At 37.2% G+C, this 11,710-nt stretch overlaps 1 long non-coding RNA gene across 4 annotated transcripts; it reads right to left on the reverse strand.

Moving 5' to 3' along the window:
• Positions 1-3,595: 3,595 nt before the first annotated feature.
• LOC145813406 (uncharacterized) lies at positions 3,596-7,821 on the reverse strand. Of its 4 annotated transcripts, XR_014356429.1 has the most exons (5): positions 7,360-7,821; positions 6,519-6,598; positions 5,813-5,968; positions 4,789-4,884; positions 3,731-4,286 (listed from the first exon to the last, which is right to left on the reverse strand). It is a non-coding gene; the product is annotated as an uncharacterized LOC145813406 (long non-coding RNA). The 4 variants fall into 4 exon arrangements; XR_014356431.1 differs by lacking the exons at positions 6,519-6,598; positions 7,360-7,821 and having other exon boundaries at positions 3,596-4,289; positions 5,813-6,030; XR_014356430.1 differs by lacking the exons at positions 6,519-6,598; positions 7,360-7,821 and having other exon boundaries at positions 4,789-4,894; positions 5,813-6,025.
• Between the last annotated feature and the right edge of the window lie 3,889 nt (positions 7,822-11,710).

An 11,710-nucleotide genomic window follows, 5' to 3' on the forward strand; every position in this document is an offset into this window, starting at 1 on the left:
TTTATTTCAGTGAGGCTATGAGTGTTTAGATGCGAATCCAACCCGAATTGTACCTTTCAGAGAAGTTTGTGATAATAATGCTTTCAAGATTGCCACTTCGCTGATTATGACGGGGATCGAGCTGCCCGGTCAGCTCGTGGGGGTCAAGGGGGCAGTGTCCCTTGACGGGTCTGGGGCAGCGCCACGGCGGGGTCGAGGGGCAGCGCCCACGATGCAAAATGCAAAAATGCATTCCAAGTTGCCTGTCCGCTCGAGCGGACATCACCCCGCTCGAGCGGAGAATTCCTAGTTCCAGCAGTTTTGGTCGCCTGTAAAAATACTGAGACGTGTGATTTCGCGCTCGAGCGGACCTCTGTTATATTTCGCGCATATTTTTCTAAAGCCGCTCAAGTGGGCTGTTGGGCGCTCGAGCGGAGTTCGCGGGACAGATTCTATAAATTCGCGTGTTGGGTTAGATTTTAGGATTACTACTCTAGATCTTCTTTTTGGGTTCTAGGGTTTATATTTGGGGATACTTTGTGAGTTTTCTTTGATGTTTTATTGAGTATTTAACTCATGGTTTAAAGAGAGTACATCAAAGATTTTGTTTGCTATACAAAACAGAGAGTTGTTCTTCGGTGGATTCTGAAGAATTCGAGCCTGAAGCTTTGGTAGATTCCGGGGTGACTCATTGTAAAGACAATTTCGAGGTGAAGACGTGTTGGAAGAGGCACATAGAGGTTGGTTCAATTAGGCGTGGATTCGCTAGGTAATTGAGAGTATACCTGTGTAATTCCTTTAAATCTTCTTAGTGGATTGTTTTGTGGCTGTTGCCTGTGGGTTTTTAATCACAGTTGGATGTGTCCAATTGTGGTTTTTTCCACGTTAAAATCGTTGTGTTGATTTGTCTTGATTGTTTGATTGGGATTGTTATATACTGCTTAAAATTGTTACATAATCACAAATCAATATCTAGGGGATTTCTAGATTTTTCACTATATATATATATAGATCAAATGGTTGTCAGCCCTATTGAAAAGACAACAAAAAGATTATGAGAAGGAGGGGAAGATCTGGTGGTAAGGTTTTCCAATTGTGAATGTCATATTCTTTCAAGGAAGCAAAACTCAAGACAATAACGGAATCAAACGGTATGTATCTAAGTTTATATTTTAGTAGTTACTTATATTCATAGTGTTTTGATTTCTAGTATATAGATCCTATAATCTTACATGTGGTATCAGAACAAGTTTATACTAGAATCAAAATCATGGCAGGTTATTTCAGTAAAATTATTTTATATAATGATAAGGAATAAATTAATATTTCTTTTACTGAATGATGCTTTTGCATCTCAAAATTGTGCTTTAGTAATTTCAAGCAAACTTTTTCAATGTAACGAGTACATATTGTTTGAGTATTGATAGTTTGCTTCCAATTGTGTTTTATAAAATAAAAAAAATAAAAAAAAGTAATTTAGATTTGGTAGTTTTACGAAAATTGTGAAGTATGGACGTGTGTATATTGAATCTGTATTGATATATATATTTCAAATCTTACCTAATCAAATATTTGCAAAACATATGAAACATATTTGTTTTTATGATTTTTACATAAAAATTAGATTGTTTAAGAGTTCTATATCATGTATATCACTTTGTGTAATTTTTGTAAATTCATATGCAAATTTTGGTTGGCCGTGAGATATTATTTTTGAGTAACTGTTTAGTAGTGATTCGTAATATGATATTATATATGCTTTGATGGGTTACAAATTGCATTATTGTTAATAAATAAATAAAGTTTTAAAGGTGGACAAATATTTATTTTTGTAGTCCCAGTTGGAAGATTTTTGAATCAATATGGGTGATACTGCCGAAGTGGTTACTTATTGAGATTTAAAGTGATTTACCAATAAGGATTCTGGGAAGCTCTTCTAATATTATATCACTCAATTACCTACCCAAAGGGGGTTAATTGAGTGTATTAATTTTAGAGGTAGCGTGAGCTGCTAGTAAGGGAAATTTTATTGTTTTTGAAAAAATTTATCTACCCAAAGGAGATAATTTCTTGATAAATCATTCTTACTAGTTGACTTGTTTATAGGTGTTAGAATGTGTCTGATATATTTAGCCCAAAGGTATTTACATGATGATACATTTTGAAACATCTAACAATATTATTAAAGTTTATTTGCAGCCCATTGTTGTGAGATTATAATTATTGCCTATGTATAATTAATTAAGATTATATTGAAGTTTAAAGATGTTGATTGTATTCTATATATTCAACCCAAAAGTATTTATATAGCGATACATTCTGGCACATCTGAGAATATTGCTAAAGTCTATTTGCAGCATATTCTTGTGAGATTATACTAATTGCCTATGTATAATTGAAAGTTAGAGTTGTGAACATGCTTTCTATATATTCAGTTTAAGAGTGATATTTTTAAATATTTGAGAATATTAATTGTGATTATGAGATTATTATTGTCCATATATAATTGAATGATATTATATTGAATTGAAAGCAATGAAGGAAGATATTTTTATGAAAATCAAATTTACTCCATTAAAGTTTTGATTATGAATCCGTTAAAAGATATTGAGTTAGCTTTAAGACTAACTGATTTACACTACAAGAATTAACACTTTTGGCAACAAAAAAATTGGTCGCTAAAAGTCTATTTTTGGTCGGCAAAAGTTATCCGCGATCAATTTTTTTAGTCGCTACTTTGGTCGCCAAAAGTAATTCGTGACCAAAATTTTGGTTGGTTGGGAAAAGTCGGATTTGCCGACTAAATTTTTGGTCGCGAAATATATCATTACCGCGACTAATTCATTTAGTCACTAAAACACTTTGGTCGCGAAAAGTCACATTTTGCCGACCAAATATCTTAGTCGCCAATTGACACATTTCGCGACCAAAAAGTTTGGTTGCCAATTATCACATTCAACGACCAAAAATTTTGGTCGCCAATGGTGACATTCCGCGACCAAAAATTTTAGTCGCCAATTGTCATATTTCGCGACCAAATTGTTTGGTCGCCAATTGTCACATTCTGCGACCAAACATGTTTTGCGCAACTAAAACTTTAGTCGGCAATAGACCTATTCGCGACCAAATCCTTTGGTTGCCAAAATTAATAATTTTAGCGGCTAATTATTTTGTCGCCAAATGTGCTTGGTGATACAACGACTACTTTATTTAGTCAACAAAAGTATAACTTACTGGGGCACGAGTGACCTTACTAGTTTTGGGGCTTTGATTAGCAAAAGCTATTGGGAATTTGGGACAAAAATACAACATTTCACACACAGTTGCCATGAAATGCAAAAGATCGGAACATTTCCCCATCAATCATAAACATTACAACACAACTTAATTTCTTTACAATCGTGTCAAGTACAAAGAGAGACAGACACAGAAAGAACAGAATCAACTTAACCTTCCCCACCAAAAAAATAGCAAAACTGTCTGCGAGATAACAAGGTAAAAGCTACATACTAAACTTTACATTCCCAATATATACATTCATGCAGCAGTGGCATCCATAGGGTATGTCAATCTTGTTCCCAAGTATGAGAAACGGGACATTTGCAAGTGCATCGTCTGAGATGAGGGCATCCAGCTCCTTTTTGGCCTCTGCAAATCTCTCTTTGTCGTACGCGTCAACAAGGTAAACTACAGAATCCACCTGCATGATGATCAAAAATTATATACTAGTTGTGAACAAAATTCAAGACTCTTTGTCATATAAATGAGTTGTGATTTGTCCTTTTCGTGCCCTGACAGAGAATATCAAGCAAGAAAAACTAGTCTCTAATATCAAAAGATGTAACTCATAAAAGAAATTATGAATTCTATGTTAAGAAACCAGTGAAACCCAAGTAACATCATGTCTAAAATGCAAGTCATGCCCAGATATTCAGATTTTTGGGGTGATTTTTGGGCCTGAACCCATTTTGAAAATGATGTTAAATCCCTTGGATCTGCAATAAAGATAATATTTAAACTTGAAAATAGACAACAGCAAGCCAAAAAGTCACAAATTCTATAAACTATAAAGAGATTCAACATACTGATATCAGATACACATAAATTATTGTAAAATAAACTGCGAAGCAATGAAACTTTAAGCGTGTGCCTTACATTTACTCTTTCTACCCTCCGCATTTCGTCTTCAAGCAAAGATAGTTGTGCAAAAGAAGTCCAATGGCTGCAGTCTAATGTACTAGGTTTCAGGAGCTAAAATATCGAGAGGTCTTGCCAAAAACCAAAGTCCAGGTAGGTTCATCTAGCAACTACTTCACATTAGTTCAAAACTTAGTTAGAGTTGTCCCAAAGTGACACCATCTATTAAAATATTCACATAAAGTGTTAAACGACAAAGATTCTTTGGTCTATTTGTTAAAAGGTGTTTGAATGTTAAGAGAAATGTGTAAAAGAAAAATAAGTATATTACCTAACGATAATTGGCAAAATACAGAGAAAAAAGTAAGATAGAAATATCAGATTCATTCCTTGAACACAAAAAATAAAAAATAAAAAATCTTCAAAAATGACGTCTTGTTAAAATAACAATGCTTTGTGTCTCTAATCTATGTCACTAAATGACAAATAAAAGTAACAACTTAAGAGCTATACAATAGTGCAAAAAGGGTTTGATTCATTTTTTTCCAGACTAGATAAAGTTAATACTCGATGATTGAAGTAAAATGCCTGCAACTTTTTCACTTTCTTACAGTATGCCTGAGCAAACAATAATTAGTGTATCACAGCCATAACCATTGATCAGGAACTTACCAACTATCTATTGCTTGTTGAACTAATTCAGGTTTCCCACACTGACTATATGCTCTGGCTCTTCCAAATCTTCCTCAATGCCAAATACATCTGGGGCTACATTGAACTACTTTACTTTTAGGAATAAATGTCAAGGGGTGTTAGTGTAATTTACCCATATATATATATATATATATATATATAAGCAATGCGTAATTAGGTAAAGAACTACATTTACTTTTAGGAATAATTGTATAAAGTGGTTGCCTTCAAGTTCGAATCCATAACCTCAATAAGAGTAAAATAAATAAATGGGGCCATAATAATTAAAATTTCATAATCTTCTCGTAGAGAATTCCTAGTCAAACAAAACACTTGAATAACATCGACACGTGATTTTATTCCTAGCAATGTCATCCAAACATAACCTAAAGTTTAGCATTGAAGAAAAATTGTTGGTTGAGAAATGGGAAATTCTCAATTACAATGAGATAAATAAAAAGGACAAACATATGTTGTAGTCCTTAAAGTATGTTTACTATGTTTCTTTAGTCCTTCAAATTTCAATTTTGCCAATTTCATTTATAAAATTTTCAATCCAAGTCAAATTGGTCTAATTTCAAATGGTCCTCTAAATAATTAACCAAATAATTATAAAATACACAAAATTTCCCTAAAGTATGCATTATGTGTCATTTTGATCCCAAATTTCAATTTTATTAGTTTCACTGCTAAACACTATAAGACCATGTTTCATCTTCATCATATATATTATATGCTTAGGGACCAAAGAGAAAAAACTAAAAACTGAAGAAAGAGGTGATAGGGAGTGCACATATTTTAGAAAACCACAAGTATAGTTTACTACTATTGTGTAAACGAATTAGACAGTACATTTGAAATTAGACCAATTTTGACTCATTTGAAATGGGTTATGTCTATTCCAATTTTATTTTCTAATTTGCAGTGGGAGTGGGAGTGTGAGTGTGAGTTGATGACATTTTTATTTGGAGTAAACTGTAACTGAGTTATAAGAGATACTTACCTAAGCCTTTTGCTATTGAGGTGGAGGAGGTCCTCTTGATCATCAATTCCAGGACTTCCACTGGATCTTTCTGCTGCATCATAGTCATTGTCATTAAGGTCGTTTCGTCTTCTCTTTGATGTAGTAGCATTACTAGCAACTTGTACTCCTGCTGATCTGTCCAAGTCTCCATGGAACACACCCATGTTGTTGTTATCTTCAGAGTTGTGTATACTCAATGCTTGTTGTTTATTTACCTGGGAGAGAGATTCCAAAGACAGGGTGCTTTCATGGGTTGCTTTCATGGGTTGTTACTTAACCTACGCAAGTATGGGATCACATGGGTTGCTACTCAGTGGTTGAGTCACGGATGGGGCAACCTGTGCAGGGTTGTAACTTCTAAGAGATAGGGTCACCTAGCTGGGAATGATGGGCCACTAGGACGTCGGTTGCCTCTTGAGCATCCTTTTCTTGCATGCCTCTTTTCAAAGGTGAGTTCTACCCAAGAGGTTTGTAGACTTATCTAGATGGAATTAGAAACAATAATGGACTCATCAGATGTAGAACATAATATAATGGGATTAATCAATTTTCATAAGATGCACATACACTTACCAATTTTTAATGTAAAACAGCTGCAAGATATTTCATAAAATAATTGACAGCATGGTTGACCCAAATAACATCCTAAAGCAGTCCTAAGCAGATTATTAATTTTGATACTAACCACGTAGCCATCAACCGTCCATTGGAGAATGTCGAAGGTAGCTGTCACATTACCATTTGGATCCAAGGGGTCATAGCAATCTGCGAATCAGAGAAGTAATTTGATTTTTAACAAACAGTTCTTCACCCAAAAAGCAAAAATCAAAAAATGAAAAAAAAGCAGCAAAAGAAAAGTAGGATGCCTGAAAAACTGCACAGGGAAGCTAATAATATCAATATCAGTGCAAAATGGCATACACAAGAATTGATTAACCCTATGTTCCCTTGGAGATTAACAGGCTGAGATGGATAGATAGTTGTTATAGTCTGCTTAGATGAATAGGGTTTTTGTGGACTTTATTATCAAGGAAAAACATTGTTCTAATATTTATCTATAACTGCTGATCTATGTTGACCATCCTAGTTTGAAATAAACGATAATCATAGGAAACTTCAACAAACATTAACAAACAAAATTTTAAAAGATAAAGTACAAGGCAATTAGATATTCTATCAATCCATGCAAACAAAATAAGCACCAGCCCATTATGGATTTGGAAGGACTCCTGTGTATTCTTCACTATCTTTTCTTATTCGAAGAAGGATGTACAAGGACGGCAAGCATAAAATTCAGAACACATGGCAGAGCAACATAAGACAATTTAGATTACTAAAACAATCTAGAGCTGTACTCCAATCTCATCCCCTCCCTTCAATGGCATGCCCCTCTCCAACCGCTTTCGCCATATCCAAGTCTATCCTAGCCGACTCATTCAGCTGAAAAGATTTGATTCAGATTCAAAAACAATTGAACACGCTTGTATAATTACTAACATACATACATGCAGAGAAGACATAATTACCAACATTTACATAATAAATGCGAAGTGCCAATTACACACCTGCATAATTAAAAAATATAGCCATTAATTTAGTTGCTTTGTAATCAATATCTAAGTATATGATGCATAGACAATGTGAAGTATAATTGTGAGTTGTGGGAATGAAATAAAATCCATTTGTTCATTTTCTTTCCTTCTCTGGATTGAAAAAAAAAAATCTAAACAGCTTGAATTGTACAATAGAAATATATATCATTATCCTGTAACGGTTGGGAATGGTGGACTTATTTGTAGCATTCCAATATTATCCTGAACACTCACTATCTTTGAAGAACTGAGTGAAAGTGAACTGGATCAAGAAGCCCCAAATGGTAAAAAAAAAAAAAAAAAAAAAGCAAAAACAAACCAGAGTTAGCCTACATCCCTTTGAAAGGCATTGCCTCTTCCAAACCCATGTAGTTAATCATCTCCCAAGGAGCATGAAGCAACAGAACAACACCTCAAAAAGTAATTCACAAACTCTCAATCCCATCATCATGATGCCCTACAAATTAAACGATAAAAAGAAAATCATTCCATATGGTCATCTATCATTCCGTATTAAATTCAAATCCAATTACTTCAATATCCAAAAAGTGAAAAGAAAAGAGGACTAATAGGTCATCATGTAAAGTGCTACTAAATGTGTATCTACCAATATTGTTAATGTAAATGTAAATTACTACTACACCTACCACCAAACCTACCTCCACCTACTACTCCTATCACCTACTACACTCCACCAAACCTACCTCCACCACTCACTCCTCACCTACTCCAGAATCATCTCCTATATAATAGGAATTCTTGTACAAAATACATACACAACAATCTTGTAATATATCAAAACATCAATAATAATATACATCTCAATTTATTCTTACATGGTATCAGAGCAAGGTTAAAGATCTTGGTGTTCTTCGCCTTCCGGCGGGCGGCAACCTTGCCTTGACCGCCCGCCGGATCTCAACCAATTGACGCAGAACTCTCAGAATCACGTTTCCCGCGCTTTCTCGCTCTTCTATGTCTACGGCAATGCCAGTAACAGAAATCTATATCACAGCCATGCTAGCTCTGTTGTTTCTCCTTCTCTCTCTACCCTATCTGGGTCTCTCACTGATTCAAGATGGACTTTTTCTACTAGCATTCTGAGTCTCAGTTTCAGTACTCGGCTCTGCCTCAGCAAACTGTTGATTCTTCTCTGACTCACCTTTTTCATCACAAGTCCCAATCAGCTCCACCAAGTGCAAAGAATCAAGATGCCTGATGTCGGCGTCATTTGTTGCATCAAAAGTATATCCTTCCTCTGCAGTTCCTTCATCATCAGAACCCAAGTCCTCAAGATCTCCTTCAATGAACTTTTCAATGTCATCCTGATCCTTTCTAGTAAACCCACTTTTCAATGATCCGACCCGAACGGTGTTCTCTCCGACTGGAACGACCGCGACGCCACCCCATGCAACTGGACCGGCATCACCTGCGACCCAGCCACGGGTTCAGTCAGCTCGGTCGATCTCTCCAACGCTGGCCTCGCCGGTCCATTCCCCAGAAATCATGCCATTGATATCATCTGCAAGTTTTACCGCTTCATTGTATTCTCTGACCCATGAATCTGCCGAAGATGCCATTGATCTGTTTGATTGTGATGTTTGGAATTGATGATGATCGAATGGGATTCAAGAGGTGTATTAGGGTTTTTTGAGAAGTGAATTTGAAAAAGGGAGGACACACACGGCGTTGTTGGTCTTCAAAGACAAATAATGAAAGAACAAGATGAGGGCCTTGAGAAATTGGCAGAGACGGTGATAAGCACGAAACATATTGCTTTGGCAGTCAATGAGGAACTTGACCTACACACTAGACTATTGCTTTGGCAGTGTCCTCTCCACCCATTCTCTCTCTCTCACTTTGCACCCACTCTCCCAATCCACCACATGGCCAACCGACTCAACATAATTTATCTTATCCCAACTTTCATCATTAACCACACCAGCACTCACTTTCCTCTTTTATTTCTTTATTTTACACACTTTTCCACTGAAAGTGAGCCAGCCATTTTCAAATACTTTTCCATTACATTTTTATTTTACAAAAAAAAAAAAAAAAAAACTACATTCATTCCAGTTGTTTTTCTGCCTTACCACACCTCCCATTCGAATTTGCAAAACACACTTATTTTATTCATATCAGGGATTCACCCCGCTCACCATTCTACACCACAAAAAAACAAAAAAAAAAAACAAAATACAACAACACGACCACATCCACAGGCGGGATTTTTCTCTACTCTGCCGCCGATCTTTTCTTCTTGCCTCCGTCCTGGGCGGTCCTTGCCGGTGTTGCCTCCGTGTTTCCCACTCCACTGGGCACGATCACTACTCCCTGCTCCTCCACTGCAGCATATGGCGGACCTCCAAATCGGAACATCACGGTGGCCTTCTGCTTCAGCTCCTTGTTTTCTGCCCTTAGCACGCTTATCTCTGCTCGCGCATCCTTATACATGCGTTGGAGCAGAGCCAGTTGGGCGTTTAATTGCTGCACCTCATTTGTCCTACTCTGCAGCCGGTGCGACAAGTTTGTGACCGCCGTCATGGACTCCACACATGCCTTCAAAGTATACTGATTAGCCTCCACATCCGTTTGCACTGCCATTTTTTGCTCCACCGACTGCATCGGAAAGTTCAACGGAGCAAACCTAGTGGTGTTTGGTTGAGGTTCACGGGACACCGCACCCGTTATCTCTCTTGTTGACTCGTTGAGGTCGGGAAAGAGAGTCAGCAGACCACGGGACGACGAAGCCATTTTCTCTCGCAACAGAGTGTTACAGACTCTCTCTCTCAGCACAACAGTGTTACAGCCTCTCTCTCTCAGCACAACGAAGAGTTTTACAGAGGATTTCGCAGGTTTCTTGCTTCTGCCTCGGCCTCAGGCTCTGTCTTGGTTAAATAGCCGAGGTAGCCACGCGCATCGCGCGCCTCTTGACGCCCGACAAACTGGCACGCCTTTTCATGGCACATCTTTTGATAAAGTGGGCATGCCTTTTGAGGGCACGACTTTTGAGGGCTCGATATATATCTACATGTATATTTTTTGGGCAGCCTATCTACACACTCATACAGTGTCTTCTACACCGGTCAGCTTTATCAATCCCTTTGTTTCAACCTCAAATAGGTTTCTATCTTCACACCTATTTGAGTTTGAGGGGGGGTTATACACAGTATCATGTATAAGTCGCTCATGGCGCACTCCCTAAGTCGCCCCCTTAGTGCACCACCACAATTTTCTACAACGGTCCGACATGACCCCATAAACTGTCTTCTACAACGGTCCGACATGACCCCGTAAACTGTCCTGCTACATCGGTCCGACATGACCCCGTAAACTGTCTTCTACATCGGTCCGACATGACCCCATAAACTGTCTTCTACATCGGTCCGACATGACCCCGTAAACTGTCCTTCTACATCGGTCCGACATGACCCCGTAAACTGTCCTTCTACATCGGTCCGACATGACCCCGTAAACTGTCCCGACATTGATTCCGGTCAGCTGCTACATTGGTCCGACATGACCCCGTAAACTGTCTTCTACATCGGTCTGACACGACCACACATTGTCTGCTACAACGGTCCGACATGACCCCGTAAACTGTCTGCTACAACGGTCCGACACGACCATACAGTGTCTCATATCCCATTTTTTTTAATTTTATTTGTCAGCTTATTTTTCTGTTTTGTTATTCTCTCCAAACTCAAGTTGGCTAGTGCCTATCCTCCTTGAGTTTGAGGGGGGCTGTTAATGTAAATGTAAATTACTACTACACCTACCACCAAACCTACCTCCACCTACTACTCCTATCACCTACTACACTCCACCAAACCTACCTCCACCACTCACTTCTCACCTACTCCAGAATCATCTCCTATAAAATAGGAATTCTTGTACAAAATACATACACAACAATCTTGTAATATATCAAAACATCAATAATAATATACATCTCAATTTATTCTTACAAATATGTATTATCATATGTAGCTACATATCCATTTTGCTACAAACAATGATGAAAAGGAAATTTATTCCATATGGTCATCTATCATCCTATATTAAATTCAAATCCTCGTATCCTTTTTCCTACAAATTAAATGATGATGAGAAGGAAATTATTCCATACGGTTATCTATCATCCTATATTAAAGTGAAATCCAATTACTTCAATAGCCAAAAAGTGAAAAGAAAATAGGGAAATTCTTTGAATAGGTTAACATCATGTAAAGTGCTAACCACGTATCATCTGCATCTATATATCCATATTCCACAGTTAAAAGGG

Source organism: Camellia sinensis, chromosome 15 (genome assembly GCF_055761805.1).
Source record: "Camellia sinensis isolate YWXY chromosome 15, ASM5576180v1, whole genome shotgun sequence".
Taxonomy (NCBI): domain Eukaryota; kingdom Viridiplantae; phylum Streptophyta; class Magnoliopsida; order Ericales; family Theaceae; genus Camellia; species Camellia sinensis.